At 39.4% G+C, this 14,586-nt stretch overlaps 1 pseudogene; it reads right to left on the bottom strand.

Moving 5' to 3' along the window:
• Positions 1-8,077: 8,077 nt before the first annotated feature.
• LOC104660442 lies at positions 8,078-9,093 on the bottom strand (annotated as a pseudogene).
• Positions 9,094-14,586: the final 5,493 nt, after the last annotated feature.

The raw sequence follows: 14,586 nt of genomic DNA, 5'->3' as shown, positions 1-14,586 counted from the left end.
ATGCATTAGTATACTAAATGGCACTCCCATCAGCACCATGACAATCTACAAATGCCATGACAATGGCAGGAAGTTACCAAATATAGTCTAAAAAGGGGAGGAATCCTTAGTTCTGGTAATTGACCACCCTTTTGCCAGAAAACTCATGAATAGTCCACCCCTTGTTTAGCATATAATCAAGAAATAACCATAACCATAAAAAATGGGTGAACAGCAGCCCTTGGGGCTTCTCTGCCTATGAAGTAGCCACTCTTTATTTTCTTTTTCTTTCTTTTTTTTTTTTTTTTTGAGGCAGGGTTTCACTCTTGTTGCCCAGGCTGGAGTGCAATGGCACAATCTCGGCTCACCGCAGCCTCCGCCTCCCAGGTTCAAGCAATTCTCCTGCCTCAGCCTCCCTAGTAGCTGGGATTATAGGCATGTGCCACCATGCCCAGCTAATTTTTTGTATTTTTAGTAGAGGCGGGGTTTCTCCATGTTGGTCAGGCTGGTCTCGAACTCCCGACCTCAGGTGATCCACCTGCCTCGGCCTCCCAAAGTGCTGGGATTACAGGCGTGAGCCACTGCGCCTGGCCGCCACTCTTTATTTTCTTAATGAACTTGCTTTACTTTATGGATTCACTACAAATTTTTTTGTGGAATCCAAGAACCCTTTCTTGGAGTCTGGATCAGGACCCCTTTCCAAGGTCACACAAGTGACTTGTCCAAGGTCACACAAGTATGATTCTCATGAAATCATTTGACTGATGAACAAATGGTTTCCTCCACACATCAGGATGCTGGTGTCAATGGCTATCAAAATGATAATGCCCATGGTATTACCTTTCTGTCATAACTTCTTCACTTCAAAAGATGGTGTACTTTTGTGCAACAAAAATCTGTTTAGATAAAAGAAAGGTATTTCCAACTCTTCTGTTCTTACCCTAAATCATTCTGCCAGATATCCTAAATCATCTCTGTCAAGTTCAAAGCCCCACAGATCTCTAGGGCAGGGGCAAAATGCCATCAGTCTTTTTGCTAAAGCATAACAAGAGTCACCTCTGTTCAAGTTCCCAAAAAGTTCCTCATCTCCATCCGAGATCATCTCAGCCTAGACATTATTGTCCATATTACTGTCAGCATTTTGGGAAAAGGTATTCAAGAAGTTTCTAGGAAGTTTCAAACTTTCCTACATCTTCTCATCTTCTGAGCTCTCTAGAGCTCTTGGAAGTTCCAAAGTTTCCAGCATTTTCCTGTCTTCTTCTGAGCCCTCCAAACTGTTCTAACCTCTGCCTGTTACCCAGTTTCAAAGTTGCTTCCACACTTTTGGGTATCTTTACAGCTGTGCGCCACTCCTGGTACCAATATACTATATTAGTTCGTTCTCATGCTGCTAATAAAGACATACCAAAGACTGGGTAATTTATAAAGGAAAGAGGTTTAATTGATTCACAGTTCAGCATGGCTGGAGAGGCATCAGGAAACTTACAATCATGGCAGAAGGAAAAGCAAACACATCCTTCCTCACATGGCAGCAGCAAGGAGAAGTGCAGAGTGAAAGTTGGGGAAAAGCTCCTTACAAAATTATCAGATCTCATAAGAACTCACTACCATGAGAATAGCATGAAACACTCCCATGATTCAGTTACCTCCCAACACGTTCATGGCACGATGTGGGGATTACGAGAACTGCAGTTCAATATGAGATTTGGGTGGGGACACAATCAAACATATTAGAGGACTTCTCAGATAAGTTTGCAGAAATAAATGCTTCATCTAAGCTCATTTATCATGTGTTCACCTTTAGCTCATGATACATTCCCAGCAAATGGTGATACTGGCAAACTAATTTAATTCCATATTCTTTATTTAGGCATAAATATTTGTTAGGAAACAAATATTTGTTTTCTAAATTACTATAAAATTTTACATTGGTTATTAATTTCAGTTAATTTTTTATCCAGCTTTAAAATTTATATAATTGTAGCAAATTTCAGATGATGGAAAGCTAATTTATTGGTCAGCTAGTTTTGAAATTAAAGAAAAATTAAATCTTTAAAATATAATTTTTAAATGGCTGTTTTAAGGTAGAGAAACTGAATCCCAGAACCTAAGTGGAACAGTTGAAATAAAGAGTTTTTTTCTTCCAGACCAATACCTGAGATGGTCATACTTTTCCCCAGGCCACTCCCCACACTTCTCCACGGTTCTAGATGCTATGTTGCGCCATGCTAAGAAGGTACCTAGACTGTAGCAGGGAGATGCTGCCTACAGTGAACTTGGTTGGACAGAGGAGCCAGACCTTCCAGTAACAGCCAAGATAAAAGAAGCCCACTACAGCCCATGTGGGAGAAAATACAGAAAGCAGTCTGTAAATCAATTGGAACAGGTTGATTCTAGAGAGAACCACCCTCCCCCACCCTTTGACTTAAGGGCAGGCCCAAATTGAGAAACTTAGTCACAGGCATAAACATCCAAACATCCTAGGGAAATCCATCCTTCTGCCTGGATAACTGGCAAAAAGAGACTTTGTGAGCTGATAAGTATGGAGGAAATTCCTTTTGTTTCTCTATCTCTTGCTATCTCTTGCTCTCCCTCTTGTTTTCTCTCTCTTTCCTCTACCAATCTTCCCAAGGTCATGGATCTGCACAGCTGCAGAGGAGGTGGCTTTGTATCTAAAACTCAAGAGAAAATAATTTCTCTGTGTAGAGAAATAAGAAAAAGAGTCCCTATGGGACAAAAACTATGGAAAGAATTCTTGTTACTTTTCTCTCTCTTTTTAAACACTTCACCAAAGATGGGTTCATTAGGTAGAACTGTGCAGTAATATGGAAGGTTAAAATGTTAAAAGAACATCTCACTTGCAAGTGAAACTGGAAAAAATGATTCTTTGAGCCTAAAATGTGAAGGATATCCTGGAGAAGAGACATATAGGGAAGAGGATCTTCTAATTCTGTGTATGAACCTATACAAGCCTCAGGGTCATCCTCAAACTGTATGTATGCATGTAATGCATCTGAGAACCATAACAAAGGCTTTGTGAATTGAACTACAATCTAAACAACACCTAAGTCACAAACACCTGCGAGGAGGATACCAGGGGACAAACAGCAAAGAAAAGGTTTTGAAATCTGACACTACAATGTAAATGAGGTGAAATAGAGCATATAGTGTAAACCTAAATAGATATATTGCCAGCTAAAACAACAAGACTAACAAAACCAAGAGCTAAAGGGTATGGGTAACAAATAGAATTTTCATACATTGCTAATAGAGATACACTTTTGAAAATAGTTTAAAAATTTAATATAAACTTAAAACATATTCTTACCATATGACCCAGAAATTCTATTTCTAAATATTTACCCATATAAAATGTAAGCCTTTTATTTGCTTCGAAAACTATTTTAGGGAACATCATTAGGAAATGATCCAATCCTTACCAATTCTAGTTTTCTTTAGTTCATTTGTTTGGTCATTTATAAAAATGAAATGTATAACATAAATACAGGATGGATTTTGTATCCTGTTCAAGAGCTTTATTCAAAATCACCAAAAACTGTAAACAAGCCAATGTTCCTTAACTAGGTGTATTAGTTTTCTTTGTATCGCTATAAAGGAATACATGAGTCTGGGTATTTTATAAAGAAAAGAAGTTTACTTGGCTCATAGTTCTGCAGGCTGTACAAGAAGCATAGTGTCAGTAACTGCTTCTGGTTAGCACCTCAGGAAGCTTTCAATTTTGGTAGAAGGGGAAGGGGAACTGGCCACATGGCAAGAGGACCAAGAGAGAGGAGGGGGTGGTGCTACACTGTTAAACAACCAGATCTCTTGTGAAGGAGTAGAACAAGAACTCACAGGGAGGGCACCAACCCATTCACAAGGGATCCACCACCATGACCCAAATACGTCCCACTAGGCCCCACCTCCTACACTGGGAATCACATTTCAATATGAGATTTGGAGGGGACAAATGTCCAAACCATATCACTAGGGGATGGAGAAATAAGTGGTGATACATCCAAAAATGGAATATTACTCAGCAAATAAAGGGAACAAACTATTTATGTATAAATGAATCTCAATTGTTTCATGTTAATTGACAGTATCTAGACATACTACATGAGTCAATATATATGATATTTTGGAAAAAAAATCACTGTAGGGATGGAAAATAGTGTTTACTAAGCATTAAAAGGAAGCAGAAGGCCAGGTGTGGTGGCTCACACCTGTAATCCCTTGACTTTTGGGAGATCATGGCAGGAAGATCACTTGACACAAGGAGTTCAAGACCAGCCAAGCCTGGGCAATAGAGTAAGACCTTATCTCTACAAAAAAAATTAATAAATTAGCCATGTGTGATGGCTCAAGTTTGTAGTTTCAGCTACTCGGGAAGCTGAAGTGGGAAGATCACTTGAGCTCAGGAGGTAGAGGTGGCAGTGAGCAGAGATTGCACCACTGCACTCCAGCTTGGGCAACAGAGTGAGATCCTGTCCAAAAAAAAAAAAAAAAAAGAGAGAGAGAGAGAGAGTGAGAGAGAAAGAGAAAGACAGAGAGTGAGCAGAAAGCTTAATGAGAAAGAGGTATTATGAGAAAAACTCATGAGTTGATAGAACTGTTCTCTTTCCTGTTGGTGGTGTTAGTCACATTACTTAATTGTGAAAATTCATACAACCGTATACCAAAAGAGTAATTTTTAATTCAAATTTTGTAAAAACTGGCTGAATATCAGTTAAAACTAATACTTCGTATTTTTTAAAAACAAAACAGAAATAAGATAAACTGAAGTGTTCAAACACTATCTCTAAACGCCAAACTAAATTGACTTTTTGAGACGAAGCTGGTTTGCCTGCCAAGCCTATGACTCTAATTTACTAGTTGATACAGTGAGGCTATTCAGATAAATGCAAAATGAGGCAAATAAGGTTATTTTGGTGAGTGAGAAGACTATGGCTGTTGCTTACTGACTTTGCATCTTACTGAATTTGCATCAGTACTTTTGAACATATGGATATTGTCATTCTTTGCAATATGAAAATTACTGATAGGTAAAAATCTAAGTAATTTCATTTCTCTCAAAGAGGGTTTCTGGAAAATAATGTCAGATTTTCATTTTACTTTATATATTTCATTTCTATAAATGACTAAACAAATGAACTAAAGAAAACTAAAATTGGTTAGGATTGTGTCATTTCTTAATGGTATTTCCTAAAATAACTGTGGAAGCAAGTTTAGTGACTGTTACGATACTCTCCTCAGTTGCAGGATGTTTGAGTACCTCCTGGCTGAAAATTTCCACAGATGGAAGAGATATGACTAGCCCAAGGTCACGACTTCTCTCCAAGGAAAGGCCATATCCAGTGAAGGATCAATAAAGGAATTTAAAAGCCTAGACCCCTTGCCTCACAGCAAAACAACTGTGAAAGGCTCTTGAGCACTAGACCTCAGCTTGGGGTGAGCTGACGCTTTTGTAGGAATTCCGTCAGAGATAAACTTCTTCCTTTTACTTTCTTTCCGTTTTTTGTTTGTTTGTTTGTTTTGTTTGTTTTGAGTCTCGTTCTGTCGCCCAGGCTGGAGTGAAGTGACCTGATCTCGGCTTACTACAAGCTCCGCCTCCCAGGTTCACGCCATTTTCCTGCCTCAGCCTCCTGAGTAGCTGGGACTACAGGCGCCGCCCGCCACCACGCCCAGCTAATTTTTTTGTATTTTTAGTACAGACGGGGTTTCACTGTGTTAGCCAGGATGGTGTTGATCTCCTGACCTCGTGATCCACCCGCCTCGCCTCCCAGAGTGCTGGGATTACAGGTGTGAGCCACCGCACCCAGCCGTTTTTTTTTGTTGTTGTTGTTTTTAATGTTCCTAGATATTGATCTGAAGGGTAGTCACTAATGCATTTTCTAAATGCAAATCTCCACATCAGAGTCTGTTTTCTTAGGAATCTGACCTATAGAGTTGGCTCCAGAAAGGGTTTGAGGAGGCAGACTCTGAAAGGAGATATTGGAGCTGTTTCACCTTCTGACGGGCTGCAGATGAGGAATCCAGCCGTGATGGTATGTGAAGTGCTGGGAGACCTGACATGCTGCAGTAATGTGATTGTTAAAACTTCACAGGCGGAAGGAAATTCATTGGCAGGTGCAATGTTTCAGGCTGAGAAAATGATTTCAGAAATTATAGAATTGGATGGGGTATATAATATGCTGGAGAAAAACAATGCAAGACTGAGGTTGATTAATCACCAATGAAACATTAAGTGTGAAAGTCCTGGCAGCAAATAAAGACATTCTCATCTCCCATAATTGAAAGGTTGAAGAAGGTGAGGATGAAGTTCATATTTTAACCTTTACAGGCAGAAGAGGTTGAGAACAGGTTGAATTTTCAATCCTGGAAGGCCTTGATTAGGAAGGAGTGAGATCTTGAAACGTGAGATAGGGACACTCACTTTGATGCATTTGAAACTTAAATTACTAGATTCCACTTAAGTCTTTGACCTTCACTGGTAGCTCACTCCCTTCTATTAAAGGCTAGCACTCCCTGTGCTTAAAGATGATGGAAATGATTGTTTCTTGCAATAAAATACAAACTCTATCAGAATTTATTGCCATCTGCTCTTCTGGCCACCAGTATGTCTCAATACAACCTGACAAGGAAAGTCCTGGGTCTTTTGGAAGAGAAAAAGACCAACCTCAAAGGAGCTACAGATCATATATCAGTATAGAACATATATCAGCAACATATATCAGTAGGCTGCAATAAAGGATGCATGGGATTGGATCCTGAGAGTACTGAATCAAGGAGGATTTATTAAAAAAATAGTTTATTAATATTGGGAAAGTCTTCCATGATGTAAAATTTCACACCCTAACAAAGACCCAGGAAATAATGATATCATGTTATTAGGAGGACTCTCAGCAGCGTGAAGAAAGTGATAGACCATATTATATGCAAGAGAGGTGCCAGAAGTCTTATCAAAAGTAGTAAAAGAAGGGATTCCAAAGGTTCAGAGATACATGCTAGAGGAATATACTGTGTAAGTCACCAGATGACTGTTACACGTGAGATCTCATAGGACACTGGATTTACTGGTGATCTGGAATACAATGATGAGAAATGCACCAATATAATTGAAAAACTCAGTGATGGCCATCTTTTGTAAGCCAGGGAAGATGGTGGAAAATGCTCTCATAGAACTGGGTTCATTGGTAACAAGGGAGATCTCAAAATAATAGAGGCTAAGTGGATATGCTTAACCATCAGCAAGAATGTGTACACAATTGCTGTAATAAGCAGCAAAATCAAAGTGGAAGCCAGGAGACTCTGGCCCACAGAAAGCTATTCAGTTCCTAGGGGTAGGACAACAAAGGTTGTTTATCAATTGTAATAATAAAATATATTTAAGGATGAGTGACCTGGAGAATGAGGGCAGCTATCTCAATAAAATGTCACAATAGTTTCTGGACCTGAGCCAAATCTCAGATCTGGAAATCAGATTTTGACTGGCCAAAAAAGAAGCTAGGTCTTGATAAGGAAGTACTCTGCAATACTATGGCAAGTGTATATGGCAATGACTTCCTCTGTTTTCTTCCAAAGCAACCTATGACCAGACCGGCTTCATGGGCCTATCATTTGCCTCTGCACTCAGAAGCGTTCTGTGCTTGGTTTAGTGCTCTGCTGTGATTATCACGAAATTCTTATTAATTTTTTCTTTGACTCTGTTTTTTTTTATTACCAAACAAATTTATTTCTCAGAGTTCAAAACATTATGTGAGAAGATTTCGTGGCCTAGATAGAGATCCAGCTTCTTATGCCTAAAACTCAAATTCAAAGTGTTTCATTCATGTCCCTGCAAAGGACATAATATCATTCACAGAAAACCAAACACTACATGTTCTCACTCATAAGTGGGAGTTGAACAATAAGAACATATGGGCACAGGGAGGGCAATATCACACAGCGGGGCCTGTCGGGGGGTGGGAGGCAAGGGGAGGGATAACATTAGAAGAAATACCAACTGTAGATGATTGGTTGATGGGTGCCACAAACCACCATGGCATATGTGTACCTATGCAACAAGCGTGCACGTTCTGCACATGTATCCCAGAACTTAAATATAATAAAAAAGAAAAAGAAAAAAATAAGAATTCATATAAGGTAGAGGTTGAAAAAAAAATTCAAAATACTGTGGGTCGAAGTAGTAGATTATGAACATAACCATCCTCACTGCCACTGCTGTAGCGCTTGCCATCAGGATGGAAGGCAACACTGTTGATAGGTCCAAAGTGCCCCTTGACTCTTCTGAACTCTTCTTCAAAGGCCAAATGGAAGAACTTGGACTCAAACTTACCAAACCTGGTGGAGGTTGTGGTTGTATCCATGGCTTCCTGACCACTGCCCAGCACAACACGATCATAGTTGGGGGAGAGGGTAGTTGAGCTGATGAGACGTTCTGTTCAGAAAGGCTTCTGATGTTGAAGAGTTGTAGAGTCAAAAAGCTTGGCTGTGTTGTCTTTGGATGCAGTGACAAACATGGTCATGTCCCTGGATAAATGGATGTCGCTGATCTGCCGGGAGTGCTCCTTAACATTCACCAACACCTCTCCAGGCTTGGCACTATACTGGTTGAGCTCTCCACTCTCATGGCCTGCAATGATGCACTCCCCACAGGGCACTAGTGATGTTAGAGTTATTGCAAGGGATCTTCCGGTGGGACTCATTGTTGTCAGTCTGGCTCAGATCCTGCAGATCAAATAAGCTCACAAAGCACTGATAGCTTTTCTGCTTCTCTGTGGATAACATGATGATATTGCCCCCAAAGTCAAAACTGCGGATCCACACAGCTGAATTGTTCTTGAGTAGGGCCAGCTGTTTCCCTGTTTCACAGGCCCAGAGATGACAGTTGTTGTCAGCTGAATGGACAAGGACATGCTTGGTGTCCCAGTCAGCATCCACATACCACACAGCTCTGGTATGGCCCATATAGATGCCCAGCCTCTCACCATTCACAGAGTACCATGCATTAACGATAGGTTCCTTGGCCGCGGTGAAGAGGAGGTCTCCTTCACAGTTATACTTCATCTGCCTAATGAACCACTCATGGCCCTACAGTAGGACCAGCTTCATCCCAGCAGTGATGCAAGGAAAGCTCCAACTGATTCTGTGTTTTATATGTCTGATTTAACAAAGACTATGTATGCAAGCAGAGGAGATTGAGTAGGTACCATCTGTGTGCTTTCCGATTCTTGTCATTCCACTTGCACATAGTATCACCCCATGAGCACGGAAATCCAGTGGATCAAGGAAGCATGGGAATTCATTGAGACTGAGTGAGAACAAGTGTGTTGCACTTATGACTACATAATGTGGTCCCGAAGGCCACATTTTCCAGTTGAATCAAAACTTGCTTTAAACACAGAAGGAAGGCAGTTACATTCTAAGAAAAACAATGTCCAGGGAGCCCTTTTATCTCCTTCCTTACTCTTGTTATTTGCCTGCATTTGTCAACCACTTATGCTGAAAACGATGATATAGAAGAAAAGAGAGCAACTTACGTCCTTTCCTTTAGACATTCCTGACTCATAGTAACCTGAAGGCAGAAACCGTTGGTAGAACGTGTGCATATCAACAAGTAAAATTAAAATGGTTGGGTTTTATGGAGCATCTCAATTTCTGAAAAGAGTGAGGTATATATACATGCATGAGTTAGAAAATAAGAATTATGTCATTTTGGCAATTCCTCATATGAATTAAATGTTCTCATATTTGCTTTTAAAACTAGCATTGCACAATATTAAGGTGAACAGTATTTCACCTTAAATATGAGAACATTTAAAAGAAGTATTTGGGAATACTTCTTTAACCCATATTCTAAGTAATGTAAAAGGCTTCCAGCTTTAAGTAGGACCCAGAGCATAAAAGAAGTCTGCATCAGGTCTAACCTGTGGAACATATAGCTAGAAAGGACACAGCTATGGGTTCATGGGAAGTACCCATAGAATAATCACAACATAGACCCATAGCATTCAGGATTATCTATAGTGAAGAATAATAAACATTTTTGAAAAATAGCTCCTTGTGAGCTATTGAACCTATTAAAAAAGAGAGATTACCAGTTAGCCAGAATTGTCCATTAAAAGTTGTATTCTATCAGACACACCAAGTCACAGTACAATGGAAATAATAGATTAGGCATGACTAGAGGCAATAAAAGGGTTATGCAGACATAAGTAGGATGAGCAAGTGGTCCAGACCCCCATGTTTTCTGACTCTCTTGAACCAGCTTTTCCCTCAGTTCATAGCTATAGCCTAATGGGGGATTTTATAACCGGCTGATGGAGGAGAGAAAAGTCAAAATTGGTTTAAGGATAAAATTTGGTTCAGATCAATCTTAATGGGAAGAACTGTAAGTGGTTCTCTCAGTAATCCACTTTGTACGGAAAGAAAAGTAGTTTGAAATAGAATTGTCATCAACCCTAAGGGAGTATCAAATAACATAGTTGCTTAGTCAGGTGCTTAGAAGAAGAAACATTGATAAATCAGAGCTAAAAAGGTCAGAGGCAAAGCCATGTGGAGAAATCTGTAGGCATGGGTATAAAGAACTTTGCAGCAGTCAGCTAGTTGATGTCAGTAGCCTTTGTCATTGGCCATTAATGGAGAAAGTAGCACAGTGACAGATAAAGGCTAACAGCCTGGGGTCTACTCCACAAAGTTAATCAAGCTACTGCTGCTAAAAAATGTCCAACTTGCAAACAACAAAGACTTAAGCTCAGTTCTACCCATGGCACCATCTTTTGAGGGGTCCAACAAGAAGTTTGGTGGCCAGTTGCTTACATTGGACTATTCCAGCCTGGAAGAGACAGTGATTCATCTTTACTAGAATTTACACACACGTATTCAAGGTAAAGTTTGGCCTAATGTGCTCTTAGGGTCTCAGTAAGCATCACTATCCCTGGGTTCAAAGGGTATTTGATCCACTGCACAGGATCCTATACAGTATTGCATAAAAAGCAGTCTATCGCAAAGGCCGTGTGGAGGTAGCCATATAACCGCTGACTCCATCACATACAACACTGACTAGAAGCTGCTGGCCTGATAAAACAATGAGACATTCTACAGAAGATACAACTGAAGCACCATCTTGGAGATGAGATCCTGAAAGGACAGAAAACCATGAACTAGAACAAAATAATACCCTAAACCAGTGACCAATAATTTGCCTTCATGTCCTTGTAAGGCAGAAAAAACAAGTCCAGAAACAAAAACATAGACATAGAAATGGCTCCACTCACCAACACATCTAGTAATCTACTTATTTTTGCTTAAACATCCCATGGACTCTGAATTATGTGGTTTGTTTATAGGTCCAAATCCTCATGCCAAGAGACCACCAGACAAAATGAAAGAGTCACCATTCTGGGAGGGATAATAGACTGACCATCAGGAGTAGGCAGGCCAAATAAGTGGGGATAAAGAAGAATATGTTTGGCAACTAGATGAGAGCCCCTGTTGTGATGCTAGCCCAATTTTTAACAAAAAATAGAAAATACAACAGCCCTGGTCTGAGCAGATCATGGTGACTAGTGGCTCAAATCTAATAGATATAAAACTCTGGACCATCCTTATAGTTAAGGCATCCAAGTCAGCACAGCTTACAGAAAGGGTCAGGAGAATGTCTAATGGTTGATATAGGAGGGAGACAAAGAGTATCACTTGCAGCCTCAGAAAAAGCTGCAGTGAAGTGAGAATAGAAAGTCTGTGATTTATCTCACCATTTTCTCCTATTATATACTTCTCCAGGAAAAGTGGCACATAAAAATCCTGAAGGAGCTCTCTAAGAACTTATGTGATACATGTAGAACTGCATATGGCAAGCAATGGATGGTAGTGGATGCCTTGGTGAGCCATGCAGGTTACCTGCTGCACCCCAGGCCTGAAACACTCATTTTCCCAGCTTTTCGGGAGTGTTGGCAGCTGACAGTTCTCTCCTGAGTTCCTCTCAGGTCATCATCCTCAGATGAAGAAAGCAGTTCATCCAGAGTCAAGTTCTCTTCCTGGGAGCAGCCCAGATCTAATGACTGGTTACAGTAGAGTACTGATATGGCTTGACTCTGTCCCCACCCAAATCTCATGTCGAATTATAATTCCCAATGTTGGGGGAAGGAGGTGGTAGGAGGTGATTGGATCATGGGGGTGGATTTTCCCTTGCTGTTCTCATGACAGTGCGTGAGTTCTCACAAGATCTGGTTGTTTAAAAGTTTCTCCTTTCACTCTCTCTCTCCTGTCTCCATGTGAAGATGTGCTTGCTTCACCTTCACCTTATACTATGATTGTAAATTTCCTGAAGCCTCCCCAGTCATGCCTCCTGTACAGCCTGTGGAATGGTGAGTCAATGAAGCCTCTTTTCTTTATAAACTACCCAGACTCAGGTAGGTCTTCATAGCAATATGAGAATAGACTAATAGAACATAAAAGCTTGTCTTGCTTTCCTTGATTAAAGACAACTCTAAAGAGGCATCCAAGCAAAGGAGCTCCCTGTGCTATCAGCTGAGGCCTTTTTATGACTGCACACCTTTCTACTCAATTGTACTTCTTTTGATCTCCTATTATGTACAATAAACTTCCTGCAAATCTGTGTCTGAGAATCTGTTTCCTGGGAAATCTAACCTGTGACCCTGCCCAAATATTCAACACCACTGTTGCAAATCTCAAAAAATAAGGGAAAGGATGGGAGAAACATTTTGCAGATACACAGATTGCTGTAGCATTATCCAACTATAGAGAGCTATAGCTTTGATATAAAATAGTGTGTATTGCATATAAAAACCCCAGACAACAGTATAGCTAAACTAAATTACCAGACAAATAAATTCCTTTCCTCATCATTGATTTAATAGGAAAAATAACATGGGAGCTGAGGAAAGTTCCATTTATATGCAATGTAAATGAAACTGAATAAAGACTTTTATTTCTTTATGAGATGTCAAATTTAAAAGCTGATAGGAGCTGTAAATGAACTGAAACAGGATGAAGAGGGTAAAAATCCCACACTATTTTTTGATTGCTGGTTACATAAACATTACAAGGATTATCAGAACTAGGCATTATTTAACAAGCTAATCATAAGAAAGCAGAAATAAATGAACATTAATTGCATTGGAATTTGAAGTCAAATATAGAGGAAATATTTTAGGAAGATGAGGCAATACAACTGACCATGTTAAAATAGCTAAAAATCATGTCCATACATATGTCTTTCCCAGATTTCCAGATTATTAATGTGATTCCTGTAACACTAGCATTTCTCTCTGCTGAGAATCATAACAGTTTTTTTACTTTTGAATGTTCTCCTAGAATAGCTTCTCAGACAGAATCCTAATTGTGTTATCAGATTCGGCATAAACTGTATCAGGCATAAATATAATTTAATCATAATCCTAATGACCTAAATAGTCACTTTAGCTGGGACCCAGTGATGATTTTATCTCAGCATCATTTATGATTCAGGGTTTTTGCCTCTAAGTAGGAAAACCTTCTTTCTTTTGATTATAATCCTAATTTTTTTTCAATAATGGTTTACTGTCCCTTGGGTATACCAGAGAAGTCACCTGTCCTGCAGGATACCTAAGCTTATATGAAAAAAATGAGAAGAGAAAACTACTTTTGTATTTTGATTGCAATTCTATCACATTAGTAGACAAAATTATTCTAAAATCAGGATACATTAAATACTTTACAGCTATGCTTAATGTGACCTAGGTTCTCATGTAGCACTACCTCAGGTAAGTTACCTACGTTTTGTTAGTCTCCTTCACGGTAATAAAAGTATCACAACTGCATTAGGTCCACCTTAAAGACCATCTAAGGAACACTTATTAATTAATATAAATGCGCAAGTCTTAAATTAAGGTTCTCAGTAAAAAACTAATAATGGTTATAATAATAATAAACAGCTATGTTGACAAGCCAGTCAAAGAAATAACAGTAACACATAATTATACCATAAGTTTCATAGGCTATTTTAAGTGAAATGGAACAGGATAGCCAGTTTCACATGCATGGCTAGCATAATAAAACTATCTTTCTTTTTTGAGATCCAAGAGTTGACTTTGGCTCTTCTCTGAGCGTCAGTGATGTGAAGTAGTGCATGTTTTCTGAGGCCCTCTAGTTTTACCTTCCCTCACAGTGGAAAGAACAACAAGCCTTATAATGCAATTGAAATCTTCCTTAAAAAAACGCCTCAGCTCAGTGACTGATCATACAATTTGTTGACAAAAGGAACTTTCTTAAGATAAATATTAAAATTGTTTGAGAGCTTGTTTTTCACTTTGCACACTACTCAGAGGTTGTGTTTTTTTTTTTTTTTTTTTTTTTTTTTGCATTGGCGTAAGACCATTTATTTATTTCATAACATCATTGGGTTGCTATTGTATTATCTCCGGTCTCACTTCAATCCAACCAAGGGGAAACTTCTAATCAATGGCTCATGGATCATTGTATTCTGATGCCAGAGCCATGTAGCATTAATGGTTAGAGAAGTTGTCAGTTCAGCCTTCAGTCTTAGGTCTTAAGTAGACTGTTTTAATGCCCCGTTACCTTGGGAGTACTGCCTAAATACTT

This window comes from Rhinopithecus roxellana, chromosome 6 (assembly GCF_007565055.1).
Source record: "Rhinopithecus roxellana isolate Shanxi Qingling chromosome 6, ASM756505v1, whole genome shotgun sequence".
Lineage (NCBI taxonomy): Eukaryota > Metazoa > Chordata > Mammalia > Primates > Cercopithecidae > Rhinopithecus > Rhinopithecus roxellana.
The sequence above is the reverse complement of the archived record's forward strand: the minus strand, read 5'-3'. Positions and strand labels throughout refer to the sequence as shown.